General features: G+C 39.0%; 1 protein-coding gene across 1 annotated transcript in view; it reads right to left on the bottom strand.

Moving 5' to 3' along the window:
* Positions 1-14,208, bottom strand: part of LOC102313542 (sodium/calcium exchanger 1) — a 50,857-nt gene that overhangs the window by 12,584 nt on the left and 24,065 nt on the right. The window lies entirely within an intron of this gene.

Genomic DNA, 14,208 nt, shown 5'->3' with positions numbered 1-14,208 from the left:
TCCTGGTTCTTTGACTACGTTTTTGGGTTGATTATGGTTATGGTATTAGTTAGTCTTTAGTTTTATATTTCCTAGAGCCTCTGAGTTTTCATTATTTACAATTCTAGTTCTATAATTCTTGTTGTTCATATTTGGTCCCTTTCTGTTACTTGTGTCTTCCATGATTCTCTTGTAGGTTCCAAGTTCTTAGTTTCCTCCAGGTCCAAGTTTTTATGTGTTTTTATATTTTTGCATTTTCATACTACAGCAACAAAAAGCAGCTTCATTCAGTTGATCCTTGGTCTCCGAGTCCTGCGTTTGGGTTTCACCTTACCTGCCACGGAGCGCATCATGACAATGAGAGTAACTGCCTGGGGGAAGAAACTACCTCTGTGGAGTCTGGTTTTCACAAACAGCGCTCTGTAGCACCTGCCTGAAGGTAGCAGTTTGAACAGTTTATGTCCAGGATGTAAGGGGTCTGCAGAGATGTTTTCTGCCCATTTACTAATCCTGGACCTGCACAGGTCCTGGATGGAGGAAAGATCAGCATCAAGAGCAATCCTCTCTACAAATCGGATTACTTGTTGCCGTCTGACCGGCAGCTCTTGTGGCAGGTTGTACTACCTGATTTGATGTGAAGTACAACCTCTGCTAGGTCTTCTTCCGGATAGTCTACATGTGAGGACCACTTCGAATACTGTGAAAAGGTGGTTCCTAGGAATCAGAAGTAATCCACAGTAGGTACTGTATTGTTGAGGATGGTGGAGGGGGGAGGGTTTCTCTGAAATTCCACCACAGCCAACCACGTTTGGTTAGGCTGCTATGTGCGGATCTGTGTGAGTGTTTGCTGAAAGAAGGGAATAGCTGGAACCTGAAATTTAAATTACTCTCCTCACTCAGTAAAAGAGAAACGCTCACATGCTATTAGAAGTCTGTGCGCTCGCTGTATAAGTGGCTGTTTTTCTGATCCATTTATAAATGAATGAATAAAACGAGACCACCTGCTGCTTCCATGAAACATGCTGACTTGGTGATTCCAGGGAAAGCTATAATCTCTTATTGATTTCACCCTTGTCATTCAGTCACTGCATACTATTAACATTCAAAGAGGTGGTGATGCATTAAAATGTTCCAAACAACCGAATAAAACCCCATTAGCACTCTAAACCCAGGCGAGTTTGGAGAGGTTTCAAACTGCAGCTGCTTTCCCATACGGAGTTGTATGAGGTCTGACCTTAAAAAATATATTTAGTTATGTTTTAACCTTACATCTTAACATTTAAATATATAGCATTTACACATTCATGATTGTCATGAACAACAATCCATTTGCATATTAATAAACTGACTGCTGTTTTTTTTGTTATGCTCATGAAACAACTGGAAATAATCACTGTCTGAATATTTTAAGTAACCTTCAAAAAGAGGCAGACAGCAAGACTGTTAAGATGCTTATTATTATGATATTACAAGAAGCCTGATATTTAAGTCTTAAACATACTGTACTGTGCAAAAGTCTTGAGCTGCATTTGATTTTTGTTGCATATGTTGCATTCAATGAGTGAGACGTAGTTTTGAATACGGTAAGAGTTCTTTAGGCTTCCTAAGGTCTTTCAAAATTTTTTGGACATTGGCTGCTTTTTTACTCATTTTCAATCCAGTCGTTCATCTTGATCAATTTCAAATGAAATTTTTGGTTTGTTTTTTGTTCGTATAGCCACTTAATAAAAAAAAAAAGGGCCCCTCAGCCCATTAATAAACTAATCTACACATAACAAATAACTGTTATCTATCTAAATAGAAAATATCTATTTCAAAAACAAAATTGTTTTTACTATTTTTTTTTAATTGAATCTATGAAAAAATTCACAGTTTGACAGACTTAAAATAGTATTTTTGCATCAATAAGGTGATTCCCAGTGTGTCCATAAAAACTGGGGAAATTGGATAATGGGAGAACAAAAGAAATGGCAGTCCTAAAAACTATTTACAGATGGACAGTATCTGAAGCCATGTCCTGACACAGGACTCAATAGACGCATCAGACACTTAGGTTGATTCATTTAATGTTTGGCTCATCCGAAATGTGTTAATGGAAGGGTGGCTGTGAAGAAGGAATTCTTAAGAAAGGGAAATGGGGATAAAATGCTGAGGTCAATATGTACACAGGAGGTCAGCAGAGAGGTGCAACAGTATCTACTGCCATTTGTAAAACATAATAGAGGCTCTGTTGTGGTTTGGGGCTGCATTTTAGTCAGTAGTGTGATCTTTTATGAATTATGAACACAGTAGACCATCAGATTTTGATCCACCATGAGAAAGTTTTTGATTGGTAATGGATGGCTTTTTCAGCGTGACAGTGATCCCAAACACACTGTGGATAGTGCATACATGCATAGAAAAACATACAGTCATGGAGTTTAACATTACAGCATCATCTTGGCAGAGAACAGAACAAAAGCCAGCCAACACCCAAAGAAGAGCTTTGAACATCCTCCAAGAAGCCTGAAGATCTATTTCCAAAGGCTACTTGAACAAAGGCTTGCTGAAGAGAGTTACGCTGTATTAAAGAATAAAAACAGTCCTATCAATACTTGACTTTCAAGCTTGTTATTCTTGTACAAAACATTTCAATAGCAAAATATAAAGAAATGTGGGTAGTGCAAGACTTTTGCTGAGTTATGCACCCGATCTTGGCTGTGTGCTGTGCAGTTACTACACACATGAACTTGGATTAACATAAAAATAAATGAACTCTAATAAGGCCAATAATTTCCTCTTGGGTCACTGTTTAATGTCATTAAAAATAAATGTTTCAAATCATCAACTATAAATGAACATAAGGGCAGTGGAAAGAGCAATACCCTCATCTACAATAATGGTTTGCAGGACACACTCTTACACACACACACACACACACACACACACACACACACACACACACACACACACACACACACACACACTCTGCAATGAATTATAAAACAAGACTCTCTACCTGAGTTATGTCACTTTTCACTGTCAGCAGCTCTCCTTCCCTCCCACACAGTCTGTTACGGCTGAATGGAGCCATTTCTCTCTGGCTTTCTTTCTACTTCAGTTAATGTTTATATGTGCCCTTTTATCACAGCCTTGGTCTCACTATTTGGCTCTTTGGTCTTTTTTTGATTATTTATTTTCTAGCTCAGTATGTTTAGGTGCAAGCATCTGAGGGACAGAAATGCCAGCACATCAGCAAACTGCTAATGTCCAGTAAAGATAAAATATCTACTGCATACAGTCTAAAAACAATTTGATCTAACACAAGGAAAATATGCGCCATTCCAACCTGTTTTGACTGTCTTGTTATTCTTTAAGTGCATCCTAAAGGGCTCAGTGTTCAATCAGTGCTTTTGACTCACACTGGGATATATGCAGCACACTGCTAGTTGACTCATTTGTCTTGAAATTTAGCATCCATTGTGTGAAAACAGGAGACAAGATAATGACTGCTGAACTGTTGTTCCTACATGCTCAATAATATGCACAAAAGCAAAAATCATGTCCAATTAAGTCATCTTAAAGGGCTTATATAGCAACAAAGACAGAGTTGTTCAAAAACTATGGATTTAATTCATTCATTTACTTTTACAATAGGATTAAAAATGTCAACTTTTCCAGTTTTCAAAGGGAAAGGGTTGCAAGGGAAAATGTGTATTCCCCAAGTGGTTGGCAGCGTTTTGGTTGCTAGCATGTTGGCTGCAGTTTTTTGCTACTATCTGTAGTACAACTTCAAAAAGCAAAGTTGTACCTCAGTACTCCAGCCAACATGCTTCAGCCAGCATCACTTCCATTCAAACAGGTGCAGTAATATGCTAGTGACAGGTGGTTGCCAGTGGGTCACTGGCAACCACCTGTAAGTGGAGCTTCAGCATTCATTTTCTTAGCAACTGCCATCAGCCTTCACTGACCAGGGAATACTTATTCTTTACTCATGACTGAGGTTGCCAGGTAGTTGTTGACCATCTGTAGCCCTGTGAGGCTGGGGTCTTATTCATTGATCCTAAAGTGTCACCGTGTGATTGTCACATTTGTTAGTGTCGTAGCTGACCACTATGTTGTAACATACATAAATTTCCAGAGGTGGGACCAAGTCATTGTTTTGCAAGTCTCAAGTAAGTCTCAAGTCTTTATCCTCAAGTCTCAAGTCAAGTCTCAAGTAATGTCAGGCAAGTCAGAGTCGAGTCTCAAGTCACTGGTGTAAAAGTCCGAGTAAAGTCACAAGTCTGAAACTTTGAATTTCAAGTCCTTTCGAGTCTTTAAAAAAAACGAAAAAAAGCATGTTGCAGTTATGCTAAATGTAAATATTAGACCATGTAATTTTTAAATCTGTGTTTTTCTCAACACATGACAAAATAGTGAACTTAGAAAATATACACAAATTGTGAAATTGCACCTCTTTAAAATGCAGCTCAATTAAACCTAGCTCCAAGAATAATTTTCACCGACAGTTCTGAGATAAGCTGCATGTTATTCTTGGATGCGGTTGTAGGACCGGCTTTAAAATCGCATGACAAAAATATCATACATAAATAAATGATTTTATCATTTAAAAAAAAACTGCATCACCAACGTAGCCTGGAAAACATTTGCTAGTTAGATGAAGTCAGCTATCTCATCGTAGCATATTTATAATTATACGCTTCTTGGAGTGAGTGCATACACTCGTGAAGTTTAGTAACTTCAGGTCACTGCAACAAGCCCAGGTACAGTTTACCGACGGATGGGTGCAGGACCTTGAAATGCACCGTGTAGAACGAAAGACCATCGTACATATCATAAGTTTACCAGTCTCACAAATCGTCGTCATAAATACACATTCGTTAACCGTTTATTAATAGGACCTTTGAGCTCAACGGTAATTAATTAGTAGTGGAAATAATTTCTGGTAGCATTACAGAAATGTAGCAGTGACAATAATATTGTATGCTGTAATCGTACTGGGCAATTAGTGATACAAAAAAACCTGTTTTATCCTGTGAATAAAAGTATATGTTTTTGTCAATGTACCATAATAACAGAAGCGAAACAATATTGTGTCAGGACAATTCACTATTTATGCACAATAAACAAAGGAGCATAGCGCGACAATTTCTGTTCAGCGCCAGACTTGCTTGTAACCTATATCACCAATTATGTTAAGAAAAATGACGCATTAACTACAACAGCAGACTGACCTTTGTGGAAATGCTTGGAGCAGACTAACCTGTGAGCTGGAGTGTTCTGGGACGTTATATTTGGTCTTTGAATGGCTGCAATCCAGTCGCTCTTTGTTACTTCGGAAACATGGCTCGAACAATTTCTCTTCAACGACGTAATCCGATAACAACCGATCTCTTTACCCGTCGGCTTCCCGTGGCTGTCATGCGACCGGCTATTGCAGTTAATAATACAACAGCTTCTTGCCATTTTTGTGTTTCTTTTTATCGCTGTGACTGATTTCAATTGAAAGCCTGCGTGCGCTAGTACCGCTTGCCACGAGTTCCCAGAATCCTTTGCGGTTCTACCCGTGAATGACGTCACATTTTCAATCTCTATATAATATGCATGTTAAATTTTATATTTGGGGTAAAATATCAAGTCTTTTCAAGTAAACCGGTTCAAGTCCAATTCAAGTCCCAAGTCATTGGTGTAAAAGTCCAAGTCAAGTCACAAGTCTTAGAACATTTTTTCAAGTCAAGTCTAAAGTCATAAAATTAATGACTCGAGTCTGACTCGAGTCCAAGTCATGTGACTCGAGTCCACACCTCTGTAAATTTCTAAAAATTAGTAAAAAAAAACCCCCACATTTATAAAACCCTTTCTATATAAGGATCACAAAGTGCTTCACAACAACAATGAACCAATGAGGAACAAGCAACGGATTATGATCAGATAACCAAACTGCACCCTCATCCCTCTATCTCAATCTTCTCCTTATGCCTGACTTGCATGCTCTCTTTCACCTCTGTTTATCTATGTCACACCTCAGTAACGTGTCATACTGATAATGTTTTTATACTAGAGTAAGTTCTCAATTTTCTCTTTTCATTCTTGGTCACATTTGGTTTCTACAGCAATTTTGTAATTGTAATTTGTAATTGAATATTATGTTACTCCCCTTCAGTCGTCATTCTTCACTCAAATATGAGTGAAGAAAAGGCCAGAAAAGGGTGGAGGGCCCACTCTGGGTCAGGGATGAGACCCTGCCCCAAGTGGAGGAGTTTAAGTATCTCGGGGTCTTGTTCATGAGTGATGGGATCGACAGACGGATTGGTGCAGCGGCTACAGCGATGCGGACGCTGTACTGGTCTGTTGTGGTAAAGAGAGAGCTGAGTGTAAAAGCAAAGCTCTCAATTTACTGGTCGATCTACGTCCCTACCCTCACCTATGGTCACGAGCTGTGGGTAGTGACCGAAAGAACGAGCTTGCGAATACAAGCGGCAGAATACGCTTCCTCCGAAGGATGGCTGGCCTCTTCCTTAGAGGTAGGGTGAGAGGTTCGTAGAGCTGCTGCTCCTCCACATCGAAAGGAACCAGTTGAGGTGGTTCGGGCATCTGACAAGGATGCCTCCTGGGCGAGGTTTTCCGGGCATGTCCCACCTGGAGGAGGCCCTGGGGCAGACCCAGGACACACTGGAGAGATTATATCTCTCAGCTGGCCTGGGAACGCCTTGGTGTTCCCCCGGATAAGCTGGAGGAGGTGGCTGGGGAGAGGGAGGTCTTTGCTTCTCTCCATTTTCCAGCCCCAGCCCCGGATAAGCATAAGAAAATGGATGAATGGATGGATATGACTAAATGGCATTGTGAGTCTCTTCACATCATTCGGGGCATGTGTTTGATATCGTATTGGCATTCTCTGATATTTATTCGAAACTTTGTTTGCTTCCACAAAACAATTGCCTTTTGGGAGTGTATATAAAATCATACAAACAAAATGAAAGAGCAATGCAAAATCACATAAAATAGTGTGTGATAAGGTTGGGCAACTAATCACTTTCTTAACATCAGGGAAGAATAGCAAGTTTAAGGGTTTTAAGAAATAAAAATTGATTTGTGGTGTGAGATGGGCTGAGGAACAGCTGTTTCCTGAGTCATCTATGTATATACATAATATGGTCTATTCACCCACTCCACATGCAATCAAGCTTTTAATAGGCCAACTTCATAAATTATAGTATAGGACAGCTAATGCATTCCTCCTCCCTCTATCTCAGTCTTCTCCCCCATGCCTTACTTGCACACTCTCTTTCCTCCATCTCTTCCTATGTCACTCTTCTGTTATGTGTCATACCGATAAAGTTGTTATTCTAAAGTTAGTTTTCAATTTTCTCTTTTCATTCTTTCATTTGGTTTCTACAGCCATTATGTAATTGAATACTCTGTGTTAAGTCCTTATTTCATCCCCTTCAGTCTTCATTCTTCACTCAAATATGACTAAATGGTATTGTGAGTCTCTTCACATCATTTGGTGCATGTTTGATATCCTATTGACATTCTCTGATATTTATTTGGAGCTTTGTTTGCTTCCACAAAGCAATTGCTAGCCTTTTGGGGGTTTATATAAAATCATCAAAACAAAATGAAAGAGCAATTTAAAATCACACAATGCTGAAGAAATGGAAGGCCAAACAAGCTAAAGACACCAGGCGCTGCCCCACATAGATATCAATATTTTTTATTTCTCACCCTACTACAGTAGTAGATATCTCTTACTTGTAGTTGCTCACTGGGCATGCCCAAAAGCTGTGCTCTCATAATCTAGGAAGAAGATAACAGACTGCAGCTCTTCTCTACATGCTTGCAGCCAAGCAGGATGCGTTTCCATGACTATGTCTGCCTATTGGAGTGTGTCCCTTAAATGATATGGTCAGTGGTCCTGGGACTTGTAAAAATCATGCCACTGTCTGTTTCTCAGATTTATAGACACACATCCAGACTCTAAAAAACAAGCGCACAGAGGTTTGAAACTGATGTGGCCAAACACGCTGTTTGCCAGAAAACCCCAGAGTTAAACAGATCACTTCCCATTACAAAAGAACAGAAAGAAACACTTTATTAATTCTGTCAAGCTTCTTTGCTGTTGCAAGAATTGTGAAAAAATGCCCAAGCGCATTGAAATCAACAGAAAAGGGGAACAGTCCTTACAACAGGACTGTTAAGTCTAATTGTTGAATGTTTGCCATTATGCTTCTTAAATTTGTAAGGTCTGAGTTCAATCTGTAGGATCAAGACATTCCTTTGTCCCTGAGCACCTCTCCAGTCACTCTGTGCTGGGGGAGGTTTTATGCAGAAACATCCTATCTGAAAGATCTGTTTCTTGTGATGTTGCTTCCTGCTTTTATGATCCTTTTGGTGAGCAAGAGGTCATGCATACAGAGACACATGCACACAGAGAGACACACATTCTCACACACTCACTCAAACACACACACACATTCTTACCTGCATACATACACACACACACACACACACACACACACGCACATATACATACAGTGCCTTGTCTTTGTAACCAAGGGGGGTTACGAGGGGAGGTGCGTGTAAACTATTGTGTGAACTGTTTTCCCAATAAAAGGCAGCAAGCGGAGGCCGGATTTGGGGGTCATCTTGTGGTAGATACCAACGAGGCCTCCCTTGCAAGTAAATCGATCGATCGTTGACTGTCTTGTTTTCTTCATGATGAATAAGTCTCTAAACCAGCGGGGCTTGTGGAAACACAGACCCAACAAGGACATCAAGGAAAATTTGTCACATTGAAATACCAAAAGACACAATCATATACCCAATATATGCACAGAATACCACAGAAATAAAACAAACAAACAGTGGAGACAACTGCATGTCAGTCATCCAGGTACCTTCAAACGTGGTGCTGTGATTTGTGCTGCTCGTTAGTGTGTTTCTTTGACACTTGTAATTTGAGTCAAACCACAGACACAAGACACCATGGTTGTTAAAAATAGGCAGAACTCAAATTTCGAGAGAACCCTAGGACTTCTGAAGAACCTCCCTGCATTTCTGAGGACATGTCCATAATCTTCAAAGCCTCGTTTGCCAATAAAACAGATTTTAGCTAGCTCCTACATTCTTTGATCAAATAAAACCAGGGACCATTTTCTACTGTACTCTGACAGCTTTGAGACTGATTGTGTGTGTTTGGTGCGTCTATCAGAATTCATGCTGGCATGCTCATGTTTATATTCATGTTCCACTGGTCCTGTCATCCTGTCTGTCTAGGGCACACATTGAAACATACGCACACAAACAGACTCAGGCTGTCAGGCACCAGAGTCACAGGAGAGCTTCAAGTAGACACTTGACAGTTAAACTGGGCTAAATCTTTTCTCAGTATGACATAAAAAAAAACTAATTAACCTAACTTTGTTATTCAAAACATTTTAATTACTGGTGAGATGGTCTTTTATTGCATCCAGCAAAGACTCATGCCATCCATGGATATGCTTTTGAATTTGCTTTATTTGTGCTGTCAAAGGTTTTGAGCAGCTGTCACATAGAACCCATCAGTGAATTTCTTCACTCAAGACAGACAGTAAACAAATAACAAATCAACGGTGACTCAACCATTCATTGTGATTCATCATCTAAAGAATGGAAATTACAGTTTGTGCACAAAAGAGATAGAAAAGTGGTGACATCAATGTAAGAGAAACAAAGTTCTTTCTTTTTGCAAACACCAGCATGAGAGTCACAGTTTGTGAAATTTTTCTCTCTGATGTTTGTCAAAAGCACCAAATCCCATAACAAAACTTAAACAAAGCATCAGCATTGGTTTAATTAGCACTCAGAAATAATAAAAAAACCTAAATCTGATGCATGAACGCACAATACAAAGACTTCTAAACGTTCTCAATCTGCGTATTTGTTCTTGTTGATAACATTTGTTGCCAGAAAATTCTCTTGTGAACATAAGTAGAATTCCATTTCTGTGGATTTATCTTCTTTCGGTGTTTTTTCCTCGAATACCTATGTTTCCCTCGGGTGTGGATGCACTCCCATAAATTACACACCCACATGGACCAGGTGATGAACAGCAAGATGTGGGCTTAGTAATTAGAGGGCAGTGGAGTATGGAGTGGTGGTACATCAATCTCTTTTACCTTGTTTCACTTTTTTCCAATCATTCCGTCTTAACAGTCCCTCTCTGTCCCCTTGATTTCCTTTCCATTGATTTTTTTGTGTCTTCATCTAGTTGTCCCTTTGTTTGCGTCTGTGCTCTTCAGTCGGTATTGTTCATTGCATTTAAACAAAACTGTGTTCAAAACTAAACCAGGGCCCGCATGTTCATGCAATCAGTGTGTTTATTGTTGTTTAACCACTTATCAGCCACCAGATCCACTGGCAACCCACTTAAAACAGATTAAGATCAATTTCTTTTCATGGAAACTGGCATACTCACTGGAATAAGCTTTTGAAACAATAATTGCAATGCATATTTGACACCTTTTGGTTTTTAGTTTAATGTCTGAAAATGCCCTTTTTTGGCATGTGGCTAATTTTAACCTAACCTTCCCATATGGAAAAGAAATCGAAAAAACTTATAAAAGACTTGCATCAGCTTTAGCTTGCTTCATATAGTGAATCATATAAGACTTATATGATTTACTCATGAAAGTGGCCACTTTCTCATTACTTTCACATATTGTTTTAGGAAGTATCCAAAACATACAAGTTTCATTTATATAATTTTTCAAGGGATCTTATATCTGTTTTCACTCTTGTATGCTTTTCATACAAGTTTCACACAAGACAGATACAAACTTTATAAGAGTTATATATATCTTTTCCATATCGGTTAACCCTAAAGTGTATGGATCCCAGGAGACCTGGTGGATTTGAAAAGTGTGTGATAAGCTTGGGTAACTAATCACTTGCTTACCATCAGGGAAGAATAGCGAGTTCCAAGGTTTTAAGAAATAAAAATTGATTTGTGGTGTGAGATGGGCTGAGGAACAGCTGTTTCCTGAGTCATCTATGCATACAATTAATATGGTCCATTCACCCACGCTGCACACAATCAACCTGCTAATAGGCCAACTTAATAAATCTTAGTAAAGGACAACTAATGCAAAATTCACACTTGGATACAAGAATTTTGCTAAACTAATCTTCTGAGTGAAACATCACCCTCAGATCTTTATCTCTGCTATGCACCCAGACGCTACAGAGACAGACAATTAATGTTTACGGGTCAATTTCAATCATATAAAAACATTCAAACATTGGAGCCAGTCTGCTAGCGCGTCAGCATGATGTCGCCTCTCGGCCTCGACTTTTCACGCTAACTACAAATAAACTAAAATCAGGCAGGAAATAAATTCTCACACTATTCCACAGATTTTTCACACCTATGCACATATGCGCTTATTCATCGCTCAAATTATGCACAATGGGAAATCATCGTCATTGGGATCTTTGCACTCATACTGTGTATTCTTACTGGACAATACATATGGCCTCACCCTTTAAGAAATGCTCACATTTTGAAACACAACATTGCAAATATAATGATAATGAGGATGAAATAAGAGCAAAAACTGTAACAGGCCCCATGACAGCCTGCAAAAGAAAGGAAAATAATGCGTTTGGGACTCGACACTATCAAGCTGCTCTCTAATGTGGATGATTTGGCCCTGCATTGTAAAGACACAATGTTAAATACATGCATAATCTCCGGCTATCTTCCAGCTTGTCTGGGGAATATTCTCCATGAGCCACACAATGCCAAAAAAGACACACACAGAGGGAAACAGGTCATTGTACACACACGAATCACAGTGACATTTGAAGGGAGGTTAAAAACTGGCTGAATGCAGGTTTTCTGAATTGAGATGAATGTCATGGATTTGGAAGAATTAGGTTGGGACTGTGTGTCAGTGTAAGTGCCAAATTGGTTACACGATCTGGTGACCTTAAGGTCAAGACTTGGCAGACTTTAAATGTCATTACAAAGCTGCAATCTTAGAAGAAAAGCTGCGCAAAATTTGTACCCTTCCCCATCGTTTCTTTGTGAACATACTCTCTGGAGGGCTTTAAAGGATGAGATCCTGATTGACTATAAAACTTGCGTTTGGAAGGCAGGACTAGGATGACAACAAGATGTTGTCTCAGTGATTTTTGTTTAAGATGAAGGAATATTTGAGGCTCATTTAAAGTCATTGTAATCTCAAATTCAATCTAATATGCTTGAGAGGAGATAAGACAAAGTAGGGAAGGATAATAGAGAGAGGGACAGAAAGAGTATAAGAAGCAGAAAAAGACCGACAGACAGAGAGCGGGAAAGGAAAGGATAGAGATGAGATTAGACGAAGCCAGCTTATCTCTCTTTGTGTTAAATCCACAGTATCAGTTACAGCCACTCTGGACTTGGTCAAACCAGCAGTGTGTGTCTGAAGAGATGAGCTGCCAAGTAACAGCACGTCTTCATCTGGGCTTCTTGTTTGTGTGAGTGTGTGTGTGTGTGTGTGTGCGTGTGTGTGGCAAGTTTGGAAAAAATGTGTGTGAAGTTCACGTCATTTGTTCACAACAACACAAGATGTCCAAAATTAGATGTGTGAGATTATTGTGTTTCATTTCATTTTGTTGAGATAATAATTGCCCTTTCTTATTTTTATTCTCGTCTTTCTCTCTTGACACCTTTTAAAAGCCTGAAGGAGAGTTGTTGGAGCCATATTGAATCATTTTCCTTATGTACTGCAAGTTTCGGACCATTGTTATTTTTCCCTGTTAGTACTCCTGCCTTTTTGGTAATCTCTGACTGTAAGTGAGGAAAGCACACAAAAATGGACATTGTGGTAAAAGTGTGGGAAATTGGTATAAAGTGAAATATTAAAAAATGTGCCACTGTTTCAGAAATCTAAATATTTCATTGCACCTCTGTTCTTGCTATGAACTACACCGAATAAGCCTTGAGCCTTATTCGATTTATAACTTCTTGAGTGGCTCTATAGGAAACAATCCACAAAGATCTGACACAAGAGCTGAGAGATGAATCTGTCCCATCACTTGATCCACCTACTGTTTGCAAAGGACTCATCAGAAGAGGTGTCGTGGAAGGGTGGCCATCAGAAAAGTCATTCTTGAGCACCCACGACTGGACAAATTTTAAGTTTCTGATTCAAACTGTTGTCAATATGTATGGAAACAATCAGGAGAGAGGTTCAATAGTGAGTGTCTACAGCCATTTGTAAAGCATGCTGGAGACAGTGGTGGTTTGGGAGAGAATTCCAGCCAGTAGTGTTGGAGATCTTGTGAAAATTGATGGAATTTTGAATATGGAAAAGTACAATCAGCTTGTGATCCACTGTGCAATATCATCTGGAAATGGTATTTTCAACATCTTTATTTTTATTCTTTTCATTTATACATGCTATTATATAAGATACTGTAACTTGTATACAATTACAGCTTTTGTATTATGTTTTTATTCTTTGGATAAGAGTCGTGCGGGTAATCCAAAGGATTTTGTGCTAACTCGATAAGTTTTAAATATGTTGTGAATGAGTCTTGGTGCAAAACCCAGTGAATGAAGCTGGTGATAGTGAATGGAGGTGTGACTTTTCAGTTGATTACAGCTAAACAAACATTTATACTACACAATAATAATATAGCAGAACAATTATTGTAAGCATTTTTCATACTATACATGAAAAAGCATTTGTTTCTATTTTCATTTATAATTTTCACAGCGTGAAAATTATTTGTTCCATCAGTTATTTTGGCTTTATTGTGTTTTCCCTCTCCTTCTCCTCCGCTTTCATTTCCACTCTCAGTTGTTTCACAGCTGGATGCAAACTGCCAGTTTGATCTACAAGCAACCAATCAGCTCGTAATCTTAGACACTTTGAACTCACACAGTGCAATCAGCTGCAGGTTTAAAGGCTCAGAAAAAACCAATCAGTCTCCAGTCTGACATGATTTTGAACCTGATTTTGTTTGTCATATGCGCTTGTGTGGGCTTGTTTTTCTGTGTTACAGTTAACCTGTTCTACTCTGCAAGCATTACAATTGTAGATTGTACAAGAAAGTAAATACTATATTGAAACTGTACTGTATATGTGTGCAAGATGAACCAAGGGTGTGACAATAAAAGTCTGTCCTTTGGTGGAAGTTGCTCTCATTACCTTTAAACAGACACACACACACACACACACACACACACACACACACACACACACACACACACACACA

This window comes from Haplochromis burtoni, unplaced genomic scaffold (genome assembly GCF_018398535.1).
Source record: "Haplochromis burtoni strain Fernald_Lab_line unplaced genomic scaffold, NCSU_Asbu1 Contig_518, whole genome shotgun sequence".
Lineage (NCBI taxonomy): Eukaryota > Metazoa > Chordata > Actinopteri > Cichliformes > Cichlidae > Haplochromis > Haplochromis burtoni.
Note: the sequence above shows the minus strand (reverse complement) of the source record. Positions and strands in the feature narration are given on the sequence as shown.